The 15,852-nt window shown below is 43.7% G+C and overlaps 1 pseudogene; it reads right to left on the bottom strand.

Annotated features, from left to right (window-relative positions):
* Positions 1-7,579: 7,579 nt before the first annotated feature.
* LOC121189064 lies at positions 7,580-7,693 on the bottom strand (annotated as a pseudogene).
* Between the last annotated feature and the right edge of the window lie 8,159 nt (positions 7,694-15,852).

The following is a 15,852-nucleotide window of genomic DNA, read 5'->3' as shown; positions in this document are numbered from 1 at the left end:
TCCAACGTGTCAGATTTGATCTTTATCTTCTAATTTCAGACTTGACTGAGGTCAGCAGCACGTTATGAATCTGTGTTGACATGAATAGTTGTATGAATGGTGTGGTGACATTTGGATGATGTGTGTAGAAGGCTGACATTATGATGATCCACAATAAGAGAAGGACAAAGTCCCTCTACTCATGTTAGTGAAAGCTCATTGATTAGGACATATCTGATTGGATTAGAAATGATTTTTATCCACATGATTTATTCTTTATTCAGATTAAGTTCCTGCAGTTTGTCAGAGATCAGCTGTGCTTCTCTGGCCTCAGCTCTGAAGTCCAACCCCTCCCATCTGAGACACCTGGACCTGAGTGACAACAACAAGCTGCAGGATTCAGGGGTGAAGCTGCTGTGTGGTTTTCTGGAGAGTCCACACTGTAGACTGGAGACTCTGAGGTCAGTTCACTGTCTGTTACTGTTGTAGATCTTATATCTTTAATCCACAACTGAACCTGGTTTATCTTCATCTAGAACTTGAACTTGAATCAATTCATCTTGAATGAATGAGATTCCTGTGGTTCATCACCAACCACTTCACATTTCAAACAGATTTTCCCCAATCAACGACACACCCACTGAGGGAAAAACTGGTTATTGGCAGCTCAATTTTGCCAAATGTGAAGTTAGAGACTCCACTGACCATAGTTAAATGCATTCCTGGGGCCAGAGCAGGCAACGCTGAATCTTATTCAAAACTGCTGGCTAAGGATAAACGTAGATTTGATAAGATTGTTATTCACGTCGGCGGTAATGACACCCGATTACACCAATCGGAGGCCACTAAAATTAATGTGGAGTCGGTGTGTAACTATGCCAAAACAATGTTGGACTCCGTAGTGTTCTCTGGACCCCTGCCCGATTTGACCAGTGATGACATGTTTAGCCACATGTCTTCATTCCGTCGCTGGCTGTCTAGGTGGTGTCCAGCAAATGACTGGATCATTGACTGGAAAACTTGTTGGGGAAAACCTGGTCTGATTAGAAGAGACGGCATCCATCCCACTTTGGATGGTGCAGCTCTCACATCTAGAAATATGACAGATTTTAATAGACAACCAAAGTCATGACAACCCAGAGTTGAGACCAGGAGGCAGAGTTGCAGTCCTACACGCTTCTCTGCAGCTTCTCTAGAGCTGTCACCCTCCCATGATTCCTACCATTCCAACAATTCCCTTTATCCTATAGAGACTGTGTCTGCTCCCCTTCAACAAAAAGTGTATAAACCAAAAAAGGCAAGAGGTGTTATTCATAAAAACCTCAAAAAAATCAAATTGTCTGAACCTAAAAACACCACAATTAGATGTGGGCTATTAAACATTAGATCTCTCTTGTCTAAATCTCTGTTAGTAAATGATTTGATAATGGATCAGCAGATTGATTTATTCTGTCTGACTGAGACCTGGCTGCAGGAGGAAGAGTATGTCAGTCTAAATGAGTCATATTAATTATCACATTCCTCGAGGCACAGGCCGAGGAGGAGGAGTGGCAGCAATCTACCACTCAAGTTTATTAATTAATCCCAGACCTAAGCCGAGTTATAGCACATTTGAAAGCCTTATCCTCAGCCTCTCACATCCAAATTGGAAGACAGAAAAACCAGTACTATTTGCTGTGGTGTATCATCCACCTGCTGCTTACTCAGAGTTTTTGTCTGAATTCACTGAATTTTTATCTTATTAAGTGCTTAGTACAGACAAAGCAATTATAGTGGGCGACTTTAATATTCATGTAGATACCCACAATGACAGCCTTAAGACTGCTTTCTATTCAGTATTAGACTCAGAAGTGGTTTAACCCTTGGATGCATGACCTACCAATACCTACACTCTTCCATGAGTGGGGTCAAAAATGACCCCAATTAGAATAAATGCGCTTTTGCAATAAACTTAAGAAATTTCTTTAATTTTGGTTAAAGATAATGATTTTTTATTATATTTTGATTAACAAATGAGTGATTTCATTTTTGACATGTTCATTTATCATATTTTATTCACATTTTATCACAAAAGAAACAATCAATCAATCATGTATCAAAAAATGTCAAAATCAATTGTGTGTATGTCTGTCTGTTACTACAATGAAGGATGAACAGAGAATGAACATAAAGTAAGTCCAGGGACCATAACACTGTCCACGCACATGTAGAGACACAAATGTCTTCTCTCTTCTCACTGTGTGCAGCTGTTACAAATGACTTGCTGCTGGCTGTGATCGTTGCACACAGGAATACTGCATTTCCAGCAGCATTTGGTGGCTTTGCGATCTTTGTTTCTTGGACACATCTGGCATCTCTTTCTCTTCTGTTGGCCCTGTGTGCTTCTCTCCTGTGGCTAATTTGATGACAATAATACTAATACCCTATCACAGAAAAGTCAACTAGCTTTGTAGTTGGTAGTAAGCTAACTAGCTAACAACAAAATAGGCTAATTTGATGACAATAATACTAATACCCTATCACAGAAAAGTCAACTAGCTTTGTAGTTGGTAGTAAGCTAACTAGCTAACAACAAAATAGGCTAATTTGATGACAATAATACTAATACCCTATCACAGAAAAGTCAACTAGCTTTGTAGTTGGTAGTAAGCTAACTAGCTAACAACAAAATAGGCTAATTTGCTGACAATAATACTAATACTCAGAAAAAAAAAAGTAGATAAATGAAGATAATACTTACATGTATGTTGCTGTGTAGAAATGACCTCCTTGGTGGTGAAACTGCTAGCATCAGATGTGTAAGTGCAACAGTAAGTGTATACTGACAATCACAGTTGATAAGGATCAAAGGTTCCTGGGCTAACTTCAGATTTCATAGGAAATGTATGGGGTCATTTTTGACCCCGCTCATGGAAAAGTGGGGTAGTCATAGAAAAACTGCAATTTCTTGAAAAGTGTGAAAAAAAAATTTAAAATTGCAATGGCCTCATGTCACAAACATGTTTTATGAGGAATACCTGGAATATGAAAATATAAATACTTTTAATTTAAAAGATTTTGAAGAATAACAACCCTTGGGGTCATTTTTGACCCCACTTATGCATCTAAGGGTTAATTACAGCTTCTTTACATGACTGTGGTACATAGCCTGTTATTTAATTTAATTTTAATAACTTCATTGATCCCTCCTGGGAAAATTACTCTCTGCATTTTACCCACACCAAGTGAGCTAAACACACACACAAGCATGCACATGCACAAGAGATGCTGGGGCAGGTGAGCCAGTGAGCCGCCCGGGGAGCTGGGGTGGATCGGTGCCTTGCTCAGGCACACCACAGCCATGGTTGCAGAGGCGCGCCTCCTTCACCACCACCATATCCATTTTTTGAGCTTGGTCGAGGGATCGAAGCCATGACCCTCCGATCTCAGGCCGGTCCAAAGTCCAAAGCCGCACTCTTAACTTGCATCCGCGGAGGCGGAACTTATCATATCCAGTAGAGAGGTGCTGATTAGGCATAAAATTTCCTTGAGGAGCCTGGTGGGGACCAGGTCTAAAAGACAGTTTGATGGTTTAGATGAAGAAATCATAGTCAAGTTGGTGAAGATCCATGGAAGAGAAACTTTCTAAATACATAACAGGTTTTACTGTTTCCGAGGTTCCTGTGCTTAAAGAAATTCAGTGCTAACTGAGGGCAGGAGGTGATCAATTTTGTCTCTAATATTAAAGAAGCCCATGAAGTTGTTACTGCTGAGAGCTATAGGAATACATGGTTCAATAGAGCTGTGATTCTCTGTCAGCCTGGGTACAGTGCTGAAGAGAAACCTGGGGTTGTTTTTATTGTCTTCTATTAATGAAGAGTAGTAGGCTGCTGTAGCATTACAGATGGACTTCCTGTACTTCCTGTAAGACTATCTTGCCAGGCCAAGCAGGATTCTTCCAATTTGGTGGAATGCCAAATCCTTTCAAGTTTTCATGTAGTTTGCTTTAATTTGTAAGCTTGTGAACTAAACCACAGAGCAAACCTCTTTTGTTTCTCTGTCGTCTTTCTTAGAGGAGCAATAGAGTCAAATGTCATTCTCAATGTCATATGAGAGAACAAGGTCGAGAGTGTGGTTAATACAATGAGTTGGTTTATTTACACTTTGAGAAAATGCAGAGCTAAGGCTATCATTGTTAACATCCACATGAATAATGATAAAAACTCAGAGAATTCAGACGGAAACTCAGAGTTCGGCCCAGGAGGGAGGTACACTATAACAAAGTGAACTGGCTGTAATGTTTTCCAGGTTGGATGAGAAAACCCGAGAACAAGGCTTTGTTTTTTGATCAACTGTAACTATGTCAAGTGCACTCAAAGATGATGGAGACAGCCTGAGTATAAGAATGCTCTGACTCAAAAAAAAAATATATATATATATATAAATTATATAGAACTTTTACCCACAGGTCTTTACATGCTGCCTCTCATTCACCCATTCACACACACTGATGGCAGCCAGCTACCATACAAGGTGCTGGTCTGGCCATCAGGGCTGGTTTGAGGTTGAGGTTTTTAGCGTAAGGACACTTGATATTGACAGAAGGAGAGCTGTGATTAATGGACAAACCTGCTGAGACACAGCTGGTGCCTTGCTCAGGGGCACCACAGCCACGGTTGCACAGGCAGGGGAGACGTGTCTCCGTCACCACCACCGTATCTGTTTTTTTTGCGCTTGATCGAACCCACAACCCTCAGGCCAGTCCAAAGTCTAAAAAGCTGCACGCTTAACTTGCTGCGCCACGGCTGCCCCCTTTGCCCTGCCATTATTATATTTTAAAGTCAATGTGTTGAGAGCCTGAAGAATAAAACATGTCTAACTGTCCAAATACTTATGCCCTTGACTGTACATGTCTGTTGATTACTGATTGTATCATATTTAATTTTAAAGATGATCATCAATGTAGAAACTCCTCATTGGTTAGCAGGTGGATAAACAGCTGATATTTCTGCTTCACAGAACAAATCTGTGTTTGATATTTGGCCCAGTTTTCAAATGCAGGTCTGTTAGTTTGCTGTGAACTGCAGAGCAAACTGAGAGTTTTGTTCCTTTGATTGTCCTTTCAACACAAATGTTATTTGACTTTTTCTTCATTGTTTCCTCTTCAGACTTAGCAGCTGTAACCTCTCAGAGAGAAGCTGTGAAACTCTGTCCTCAGTTCTCAGCTCCCAGTCCTCTAGTCTGAGACACCTGGACCTGAGTAACAATGACCTGGAGGATTCAGGGGTGAAGCTTCTGTCTGCTGGACTGAAGAGTCCACACTTTACCCTGGAGACTCTCAGGTCAGGATCTATCAACCTGTTTAGCTGATAGATAGATAGATAAAACCTTTAATAGTCCCACAATGGGGAAATTGCACATGATTTGCTCATATCTGATTTACATCAGTGGATAAACAGCCTACTTGTGTAGGATTGTTCAAAGTAAATTTTACTAGAGTTCAGTAGAACTTTCTAGGCAATTATTCATCATTTCTCTTGTTTTTGCTTCAGTTATTGATTTTTTTTAATCCTACTGATGATATTTAAGGAATTTGCCTTAAACACATTGAACCTGGACCAAAATGGACCAGAACCAAAAACAAAAATATGAACAAAAAAGAACAACAAAACAGACCAGCAGGTGTTGAGAGAGGGTTCCTGTGTGATGTTTGTGTGTCTGCAGGCTGTCAGGATGTCTGATCACAGAGGAAGGCTGTGCTTCTCTGGCCTCAGCTCTGAGCTCCAACCCCTCCCATCTTAGAAAGCTGGACCTGAGCTACAATCATCCAGGAGACTCAGGAGTGAAGCTGCTGTCTGCTGGACTGAAGGATCCACACTGGAGACTGGACACCCTCAGGTATGGAGAGGCCTGCTGCAGCCACAGACAGTGTGTGCTGCATCAGCACAAAGCCAGCGTGGAAACATTTGAGCTGCAGCTGGTTGAACTGCTCGTGAACCAACAGAGCCACTTTGAGCACTCGGAGTGCTTTCACCACAACCCCAAAGACTTTAGATACCTGTTCAGTGCTGACACACTAATAATAACATCCCAACAATAATAAGAGCATCTACACTGCTCAGAGACATTCATCTGCCAGTGTCTCTGAAATCAGAATGAAATCAGTTCTCTGATCATGTCTCTGTCTTCTAAAATATCCATGATCAATAATCAGCTGAACCTCTCTGAGATCCTGATCTTGTCATTCTGAGATCTTTTGTTGTGTCTGACACCAAAAGTCATCAAATGGAGAGGACAAATGATGAAATCTTTCCTCCATGTCACCTCCCTGCTCCGTATCATTCCAAGATAAGGACTCCAGGTCCTTTGTCTCTTTGCTGAATGAACAGAATAATCAAAGCATCTATGTATGAGAGCCATGTAATGTCCATGTTTGCATGCTGAAAGAGAACGTGCTGGTCTGACTCCCTCCTCCTTTCAGGGTGGAGCCTGGTGGAGTCCGATGGTTGAGACCAGGTGTGAGGAAGTGTAAGTGTGGTTTTCATTTGATTCCTGAAAACAAAGCAGCTCACATTCAACCATCTTCAAAGTGTCAATCAATGATCAGGTGATAGATCACTAACTGCAGCTGTGTTGTGTCTTCTTCTCTCCATCAGATTTCTGTGAACTCACCATCGACACAAACACAGTAAACAGAAACCTCAAACTGTCTGACAACAACAGGAAGGTGACACGTGTGAAGTCATATCCTGATCATCCAGACAGATTTGACCAGTGTCCTCAGCTGCTGTGTAGTAATGGTCTGACTGGTCGCTGTTACTGGGAGGTTGAGTGGAGAGGAAGGGTTGATATATCAGTGAGTTACAGAGGAATCAAAAGGAAAGGAGACAGAGAAAACTCTTTGTTTGGACGGAACGATCAGTCCTGGAGTCTGAGGTGCTCTGATGGTAGTTACTCTGTTTGGCACAATAACAGAGAGACACCTGTCTCCTCCTCCTCCTCCTCTTCGTCATCTTCCTCTGTCTCTCATCGAGTAGCAGTGTATGTGGACTGTCCTGCTGGCTCTCTGTCCTTCTACAGAGTCTCCTCTCACTCACTGATCCACCTCTACACCTTCAACACCACATTCACTGAACCTCTGTATCCTGGGTTTGGGTTTGGTCTTTGGTGGTTTGGTTCCTCAGTGTCTCTGTGTAGAGTGTAGCAGAGAGAGTTTCGTCCTGTTAGAGAAACTCTCTCACTGTTAAACAGATAGTTCAGTCTGTACATGTCTGTCTCTTTCACTCACACACACCTTTTCAGATTCATGTATTAAAGCAGTTTATTTGTTCAACTCTTCTAAATGATTCTATGTAAACTTTTTCCTCTTCCAGTCCTTTAAAGATGGAAGCTACGATTATTACAGGAGAAAAATGTTGCTGACTTTGTTAAGATTCTAATCATGATCTTGTCCTTTCACATTAAAAGCAGTGTTTTGTCTTTCTCTGAATTCTGGGACAACTGAACTGATTCAGCTAAAATGCTGACACAGTTAATCTGAAAGATCTGAGAAAAAACAAAGAACCACACTAGTTTAGGGATGATGTTTTTTGTTCATTCTGAATCAAAAATGGAGATAAAAGGCTTACAGCACCTAGTATTCCTAGGCGGTGTCCCATCCAAGTACTAACCAGGCCCTACTCTACTTCTGAGATCAGACGAGATTGGGCGTGCCCAGGGTGGTATGGCCGTAAGCAAGACCAATCCATTTAACAAGTCTCTTTATAAAACGCCACTAACAAATCCAATGTTTAATAGGGACATTAATCATCTGGATTTCTCTACAAATCCAAGCACAAGAAGCCATGAAAAATGACCTTATCCACCTGATGAGAATTTTCTGACTATCCATCATCTGATAAAGGATGTTACTGCGTCTGATTACTTATAGGTCCATTCCTGTCCAACATTGAGTAAGACGTGAATGAACCACACTAGTTGGATGATGGTTTTTGATTATTCTGAATCAAAGATGGAGATAAAAGGCTTACAGCACCTGGTATTCCCAGGAGGTCTCTCATCCAAGTACGAACGAAGCCCTACCCTGTTCTCCTTTTTCCAGGTAAGATGGAGATAATAAGAATAAGAAATCCTTTATTAGTCCCTCAGTGGGGAAATGGCATTTAGCAACAGCAAGGTTACAGTCCAGTAAGTGAAAGTAAAATATAAGTAAGACCAATATGGCCAAAGCAAGATACTAAACTAAGAAAATAGCTGCTGTAAAATATAAAATATACATATATACATACTGGAATTGGAATCAGTGTGTGTGTGTGTTAACAATGCTCATTATAGAGTCTGACAGCAGCAGGAAGGAAAAATCTTCTAAATCTCTGCTTCACACACCGAGGGTGGAGCAGTCTGTCACTGAAGCTGCTCTGCAGAGCTGACAGGACGTCCTGTGGGACTCATGGTCCAGTATAGATGACAGTTTTGCTAGGACCCTTCTGTCTCCTACCTCTCGCACAGAGTCCAGAGGACAGCCCAGGACAGAGCTGGACTTCCTGATGACCTTGTCCAGCTTCTTCCAGATATTTTAAACAGCTACCTTTTGTGTGTGTGCCAAAACACTTTTGGGCTGAACATCGTGTTCTTGTGTGCTTAAATATCACATCAAGTTAACAAAGAAATCATCTGAACAAAACATTTCACTAAATGAACTAAACACTGACATGAACTACTAACATGTATTGACTTACTGAAAACTCTCTCTCTCACACACACACACACACATACTGGTACTTATATCTTTGTGAGGACACTCTCTGGCATAATGCATTCCCTCGCCCTAACCTCTCTCTCTCTTAGCATCAAAACACTAGACTTGTACACACATAAAGTCATGTTTGTGTATATTCATGTATTCATGTAGTCATCTGTGAATGTGTTTGATAAGTGCTAAGTGAAAATACACATCAGCATCAGCATGAACCTTGTTTTTATAAAAGCTTCTTCTCTTGTTTCCTTTGCTTCCAACAACTGTATATTTTTCAAGCACCATCTGTCATATTGAAGTTCATTCAGTAGCATTATTTATTTTTTATTGTCATCATGTACAGTGGACTGGTAACCTCGCTCACAGCTGCTTCTTAGTTACACAGTTTACATTTCCTGATTTCAGAGGAATACACTGTGGAGGGTGTGTGGAGGAAAAACAAAGCAGTAGCTCCCTCAGAGAGGATCAATGAATGAGGCCAACTGATTGTTTGTATAATAACCATCTGTGGTTATACACCTGAGAGCAGAATGATAAATGAATGACATCTACTTTGCACCTATGTTGCTGGGACAAAAGATGATGAAAGAATGATGAAGAATTATACCATGATCAGAATTATTTTCTTTCTGGTGAAGAACAGATTGAATATGGAGGCTCCATTGGACATAATAGCTGTTTATCAAAGGGCTGCTGGTGTCAATATTATGTGTTGATTTTTCTAAACATTGGTTTAAAAAGAATCTCTCTACAAAGTGAAACCAATTTTGTGGGAAGGCTGAGTTACATTGAAGCATTTCACCACCTGACAGCAGCAAAGCTGGAGCCTTTTTTCATCTGTCTGATGATTTAACAAACTGATATTGAAGGGTCACTGCCCTCCAGAATGACCTTTGACCCCATTATAAACTCCTGGTGGAGTCAAAGCATCTTCAGCAAGCAGCTGAACTCCTCCTCTGCCTCTCTTTCTTCCTTCTGAGCTCCTCAGGCTGCTGAGCTGTAGGACTCTTCAGACTAACTGCTACAGACGGCTCCTCTATGGCTCTGATTTGTCTGCTAAATAAAGCAGTTTGACAGTTGATTTAAACAGCATGTACAGTTCAGCAGCTCTGAGGAGAAGAAGTGAATCAGTGTCTCAGTGTCTCAGTGTCCAGGTAAATGGGAGCTTCACCTCTTTGTCTCTGTGTCTCCTGTGAGCCAGTGGAGGAGTTTCTGTGGATGAAGATACTGAATGTTAGTTGGAACATCTGCACAGATTATAGTACAATGTGACTCACAGAGAAATACATCAGATCAATGAAGCAGATGCATCATGAAGCAATAAAACTGTCAATTGTATCAATGTCAGTGTTTCAGTATATAGAGTTTTTCTTGTCAGTGAGGTTGTGAATAATTTTCAGTGTTGAAAAGTTAAAACGCTTTCAACAGTAGTTTTCAACATCAGTTCTAAAATCTGCAGACTAACACCGAGGCCACAGAGTTTTCTCTGAAAATAAAGTTGCTGTGAGCATCTTTTGTATTTTCAGAGAAGCTCACCAGGGAGTCCAGAACTGTACCAAGGCATCTGAAGTTTTCCTCAGCTTCAGCATGTTGGCTATCAAGTGAAACTGGCTCTGTGTTCAGATTTTGTTTTGTACTGATAAATAATTATTTATTGATTTCCAGCTGGCTAATGAAACAGCATGTTTGAAAGTTGACAGTACAGTGATATTCATTTTGTCTTTTCAGATCTCACCAATCACTGTACACATTTGTTTTTATTGTGACATTTATTCCTAATTGCAGCTTTGAACTGATGATCCATCACCTCAGAGGATGTTTTTTTTTTGATTTGTTGTTGTTGTTCCAGATGGTTGAACACTGACACCAACAGTCCCTACAAAGATCCCATTATTCTGTGTTGACTGGCTGTGGATCATCTTTCTTCCTCCTTTAACTCTTCTATGAACAGACACTGCAGCTGGTGTCTCTGTTCACAGCAGAGTGAACTCCTGTAAAGGAGAATAAGTGAAGTGGAAAGAGAAGATGGAGACTCACTTCTCTCTCTGCCAGGATATTTAGGATTGTTTCCATTAATGATGAGATGTGCTTGGACCGATACTGTTCACCTTATACATGCTTCCCCTAGGCAATATTATCAGGAAGCATGGAATAAATTTCCATTGCTATGCGGATGATACCCAGCTATATTTATCTATGAAGCCAGACGAAACAGATCAGTTAGCCATACTTCAGGCATGTCTTAAAGACATAAAGGCCTGGATGACCTGTAACTTTCTTCTTCTGAATTCAGACAAAACTGAGGTTATTTTGTTTGGTCCCAAACACCTCAGAAACAGTTTATCTAATCATATAGTTACTCTGGATGGCATTAATTTAGCCTCCAGTACGACTGTGAGGAACCTTGGAGTTATTTTTGATCAGGATCTGTCCTTTAACTCACATATAAAACAAGTCTCTAGGACCGCCTTCTTTCACCTGCGCAATATCAGTAAGATTAGGAACATTCTGTCGCAGAGTGATGCTGAAAAATTAGTCCATGCTTTTGTTACTTCTAGGCTGGACTACTGTAATTCCCTATTATCAGGATGTCCAGTTAACTCTGTAAAAAGCATCCAGCTGATCCAAAATGCTGCAGCGAGAGTACTGACTGGAATTAGCAAGAGAGATCTGTTATGACTGAACTAGGACTTGAACCCAAATGCACGACTCGATGGCAAAAGTACAAAGAAAACAATTTATTCACAAAGTAACAACTGAAAATCACTCTCGGAGGTAACGAAGTAACAACTGAAAATCACTCTATGAGGTAACGAAGTAACAACTGAAAATCACTCTTTTGAGGAGAAAAGGCAAATGTGCTAAACAAAGTAACAAAGAAAATCTAACAACAAGAACAGAGGTTAAGACTAGGAAAAAGTAACAACAGAAATACACGACCTGACGTGGCAAGGGAAACATGAACAAGGGCTGGTTGTCTGACAACATGACAAGACGAACTGGCACAGGACATGGGGAGACGCCGACTATATATACACACAACAGGTAAGGGAAAACAGGTGGAAACAATTAGGGCGGGGAAACAATTACAACGGCGGGAAACAAGACAAAGACAGGAAGTAGAACTAGACAAGACACACTAGGGCAGTGATTTCAAAATAAAACAAGAAGTCACAAAACGATAGAGACACCAGACAAAACATAACTTGACATAAATTTACAGACTATGACAGTACCCCCCCCTCAAGGGACGGCTCCTGACGGACCAGGCAAGTCTGGGTGAAGTCTGTAAAAGTCTGAAATGAGGTTAGGGTCCATGATAAAACTGGCAGGGACCCAGGAGCGTTCCTCCGGACCGTAGCCTTCCCAATCCACCAGGAACTGCCGGCCCCTACCTTTATTGCGGACCACCAGAAGAGACTTGACTGTGTAGACCGGACCCCCATCAACCATACGGGGGGGAGGAGGGGGTTTGGATGGGGGAACCATAGGGCTTTCTTTAGCCGGTTTAACCCGGCTAACGTGGAAGGTAGGGTGGACTCTCAGAGACCGGGGCAGCCGCAAGCGAATGGAGGAGGGGCCAATAACTTTGGAAATGGGGAATGGACCCACGAACCCGGGAGCCAGCTTCCTCGAAACAACATGAAGGGGTAAGTTCTTAGTGGATAGCCAGACCTTCTGGCCAGGCTGGTAATCGGGAGCAGGGCGGCATTTTCGGTCTGCTGCTTTCTTCATGCGGTCCACACTGCGCAGGAGGATCTTACGGGCGGCCGCCCAGATGCGGTGGCAACGCCGTACCATGGCGTGAGCTGATGGGACGGTGATCTCTTTCTCTGCCTCAGAGAAAACAGGGGGTTGATATCCAAACACACATTTAAAAGGAGACATACCAGTGGCGGCCGTGGGAAGGGAGTTGTGTGCATACTCCACCCACACCAAGTTCTTACTCCAGGTAGTCGGGTTCTGTGAAACGAGGCATCGGAGGCAGGTCTCTAACTCTTGGTTGAGGCGTTCTGTCTGGCCATTGGATTCTGGGTGGTATCCCGAGGAGAGGCTGACAGTGGCTCCGATGAGGTTACAGAACTCCTTCCAGAAACGAGAGATGAACTGGGGCCCCCGGTCTGAAACAATATCCTTGGGAAATCCATGGATGCGAAACACATGCATCATCATAATTTCAGCCGTTTCCTTGGCTGAAGGTAACTTAGGCAGAGCAATGAAATGTGTCATTTTCGAAAATCTGTCCACCACTGTGAGAACCGTGGTGTTACCTGCTGAGACCGGGAGCCCCGTGACGAAGTCCAGAGAAATCTCCGCCCAAGGACGAGTGGGAACAGGGAGAGGCTGCAGCAACCCCATCTGTGCTCTGGAGGTTGTCTTGTTACGGGCACAGACGGGGCAGGCCTCCACATATTCCCGCACTTCTTGCTCCATGGATGGCCACCAGAACCTCTGGGAAATGGCATACATAGTTCTTTTGATTCCTGGGTGGCAAGTGAGCAGTGAGGTATGGGCCCAATGAATCACCTGAGGTCGCATGCCAACAGGAACAAACAAACGACCCTCCGGGCAACCTCCGGGTGTCGGGTTCGCAGCATTAGCCTGCTTCACCTCAGTTTCTATTTGCCAAGTCACCGCTCCTACCAAACGGTTTAGTGGAAGGATGGGCTCAGGATCCTTGGCAGCGGGCTCGGAGTCAAACACACGGGACAGGGCGTCAGGCTTGGTGTTCCGGGACCCCGGCCTGTAAGACAACACAAAGTTAAAACGATTAAAGAACAATGTCCATCTGGCTTGGCGGGAGTTAAGTCTTTTAGCTTTGCGGATATATTCCAAGTTCTTATGATCTGTCCAGACAATGAAGGGGTGCTGCGCCCCCTCAAGCCAATGTCTCCATTCTTCCAGAGCAGCTTTTACGGCTAACAGCTCACGGTTGCCAACATCGTAATTCCTCTCGGCGGGTGAAAGCTTTCGTGACAGAAAGGCACATGGGTGAAGCTTGTTGTCTTTTTCTGATCGTTGGGAGAGTACAGCTCCCACCCCATCATTAGAGGCATCTACTTCCACCACAAACTGCCGGCTGGGGTCAGGAACCGTGAGGATGGGGGCGGTGGTGAACCGCACCTTGAGCTGCTGGAAGGCCTCCTCCGCTTGAGTAGACCACCGAAAGGGAGTCTGTGGAGAGGTCAGGGCATGGAGAGGGGCAGCTATGGCGCTGAAGTTTCTGATAAACCGCCTGTAAAAGTTAGCAAATCCCAAGAATTGCTGAACCTTTTTGCGGCTATCAGGTGTTGGCCACCGAGCCACAGCGCTAACTTTAGCCGGATCCATTTGTATCTTTCCAGGGGCTACGATGAAGCCTAGGAATGATACAGAGTCGGCATGAAACTCGCTCTTTTCAGCTTTGACATAGAGTTGGTTTTCCAGCAACCGCTGGAGAACCTGACGTATGTGGCCAACATGTGAGTCCAAGTCTGGCGAAAAGATTAAGATATCATCCAGATACACATAAACAAAGTGGTTCAGGAAGTCTCTTAGGACATCATTAATCATTCCCTGAAATACAGCAGGAGCGTTAGTTAACCCGAATGGCATCACCAGATATTCATAGTGACCACTTTGTGTGTTGAACCCCGTTTTCCATTCGTCGCCCTCCCTGATGCGAACTAGGTGGTAGGCATTTCTAAGATCTAGCTTAGTGAAGACCTTGGCCTGTTGGAGCTGGTCAAAAGCAGACGACATAAGGGGCAGAGGGTACCGGTTCTTAACAGTGATGTCATTCAGAGGTCCATAGTCAATACAAGGCCGAAGAGACCCATCTTTCTTCTCCACAAAAAAGAACCCTGCCCCAGCCGGGGATGAAGAAGGGCGAATGAGACCAGCTTTCAGTGAGGATTCAATATAGTCATTCATGGCCTGCTTTTCAGGGCCTGAGAGGGAATACAGTCTGCCCTTGGGAATAGGGGCTCCAGGTATTAAATCAATAGGGCAATCATACGACCTGTGAGGGGGAAGGGAGGCAGCCCTACTCTTGCTGAAAACTTCCCCCAAGTCATGATAACAGCTAGGAACCGTACTGAGATCAGGAGCCTCAAAATCAGTGACACAGTTCACAGCGAGAACATTTATACAACCACTTTCACATCCCTCAGACCATTTTAAAACCCTCCCCGTACACCAGTCAATCTGAGGATTGTGTTTCTTTAACCAGGGAATTCCCAGGATGAGGGAGTGATGGGTGGAATGAAATAAATGAAAACACATCAGTTCATGATGATCACCTATCACAAGCCTTAGAGGTTCAGTTTTATGAGTCACATTAAAAATCACAGTACCATCCAGAGCACTGGCCTCCAATGGCTGGGATAACTGTTCAATGTTCAATTTAAGTCTTTTAGCCAGGTCCCAGTCCATGAGGCTTTCATCCGCACCTGAGTCAATAAGTGCCCCGAGTGAAACCGTAGTGTCGTGGTGCTTTACCTGGATCTCCGTTAAGGCACGGGGAGGGAATTTGGGGCAAGTGAAACGGCTCACCAGAAACCTCCCGTCTACTGGCGAGCCCTCTTTGGCTGGACACGACGCGAGGAGATGACCTTGTTGTCCGCAGTAAAAGCACCTGCCCTCCTGCTGACGACGGCGACGCTCCTCCGCGGATAGCCGGGTGCGTCCCCGCTGCATGGGCTCCTCGTCCTTCTCTGCTGCCGCCTCCGTCTGAGGCACCGCCGATGAGACGCGAGGAAACTTCCGCCAGCTGGATCGAGCGGCTGCAGACGAAGCTTTGGCATTTCGTTTACGCTCCTGTAAACGATTATCAGTTCTTATGGCCAGAGAAATTAACGAGTCCAGATCAGGAGGCAGGTCAAGAGGCACTAAAAGATCCTGAATCTGGTCAGAGAGTCCCTTGAGAAAAATATCAAACAGCGCAGCGGCATTCCACCCGCTGTCAGTGGCTAGCGTGCGAAAGCGAATAGCATAGTCGCTAACCGAGTCCGTACCTTGTTTAATAGTGCACAGGTCTCTAGCCCTCTCTCGGTCCGACGAGGGGGGATCGAAAGCCCTCCTCAGCGCCTCCACGAACTCACTGAGGGACTGACAGATGTGAGCACCGCGGGACCACTCCGCCGTAGCCCATGCCTTCG

This window comes from Toxotes jaculatrix, chromosome 10 (genome assembly GCF_017976425.1).
Source record: "Toxotes jaculatrix isolate fToxJac2 chromosome 10, fToxJac2.pri, whole genome shotgun sequence".
NCBI classification, from domain to species: domain Eukaryota; kingdom Metazoa; phylum Chordata; class Actinopteri; family Toxotidae; genus Toxotes; species Toxotes jaculatrix.
Note: the sequence above shows the minus strand (reverse complement) of the source record. Positions and strands in the feature narration are given on the sequence as shown.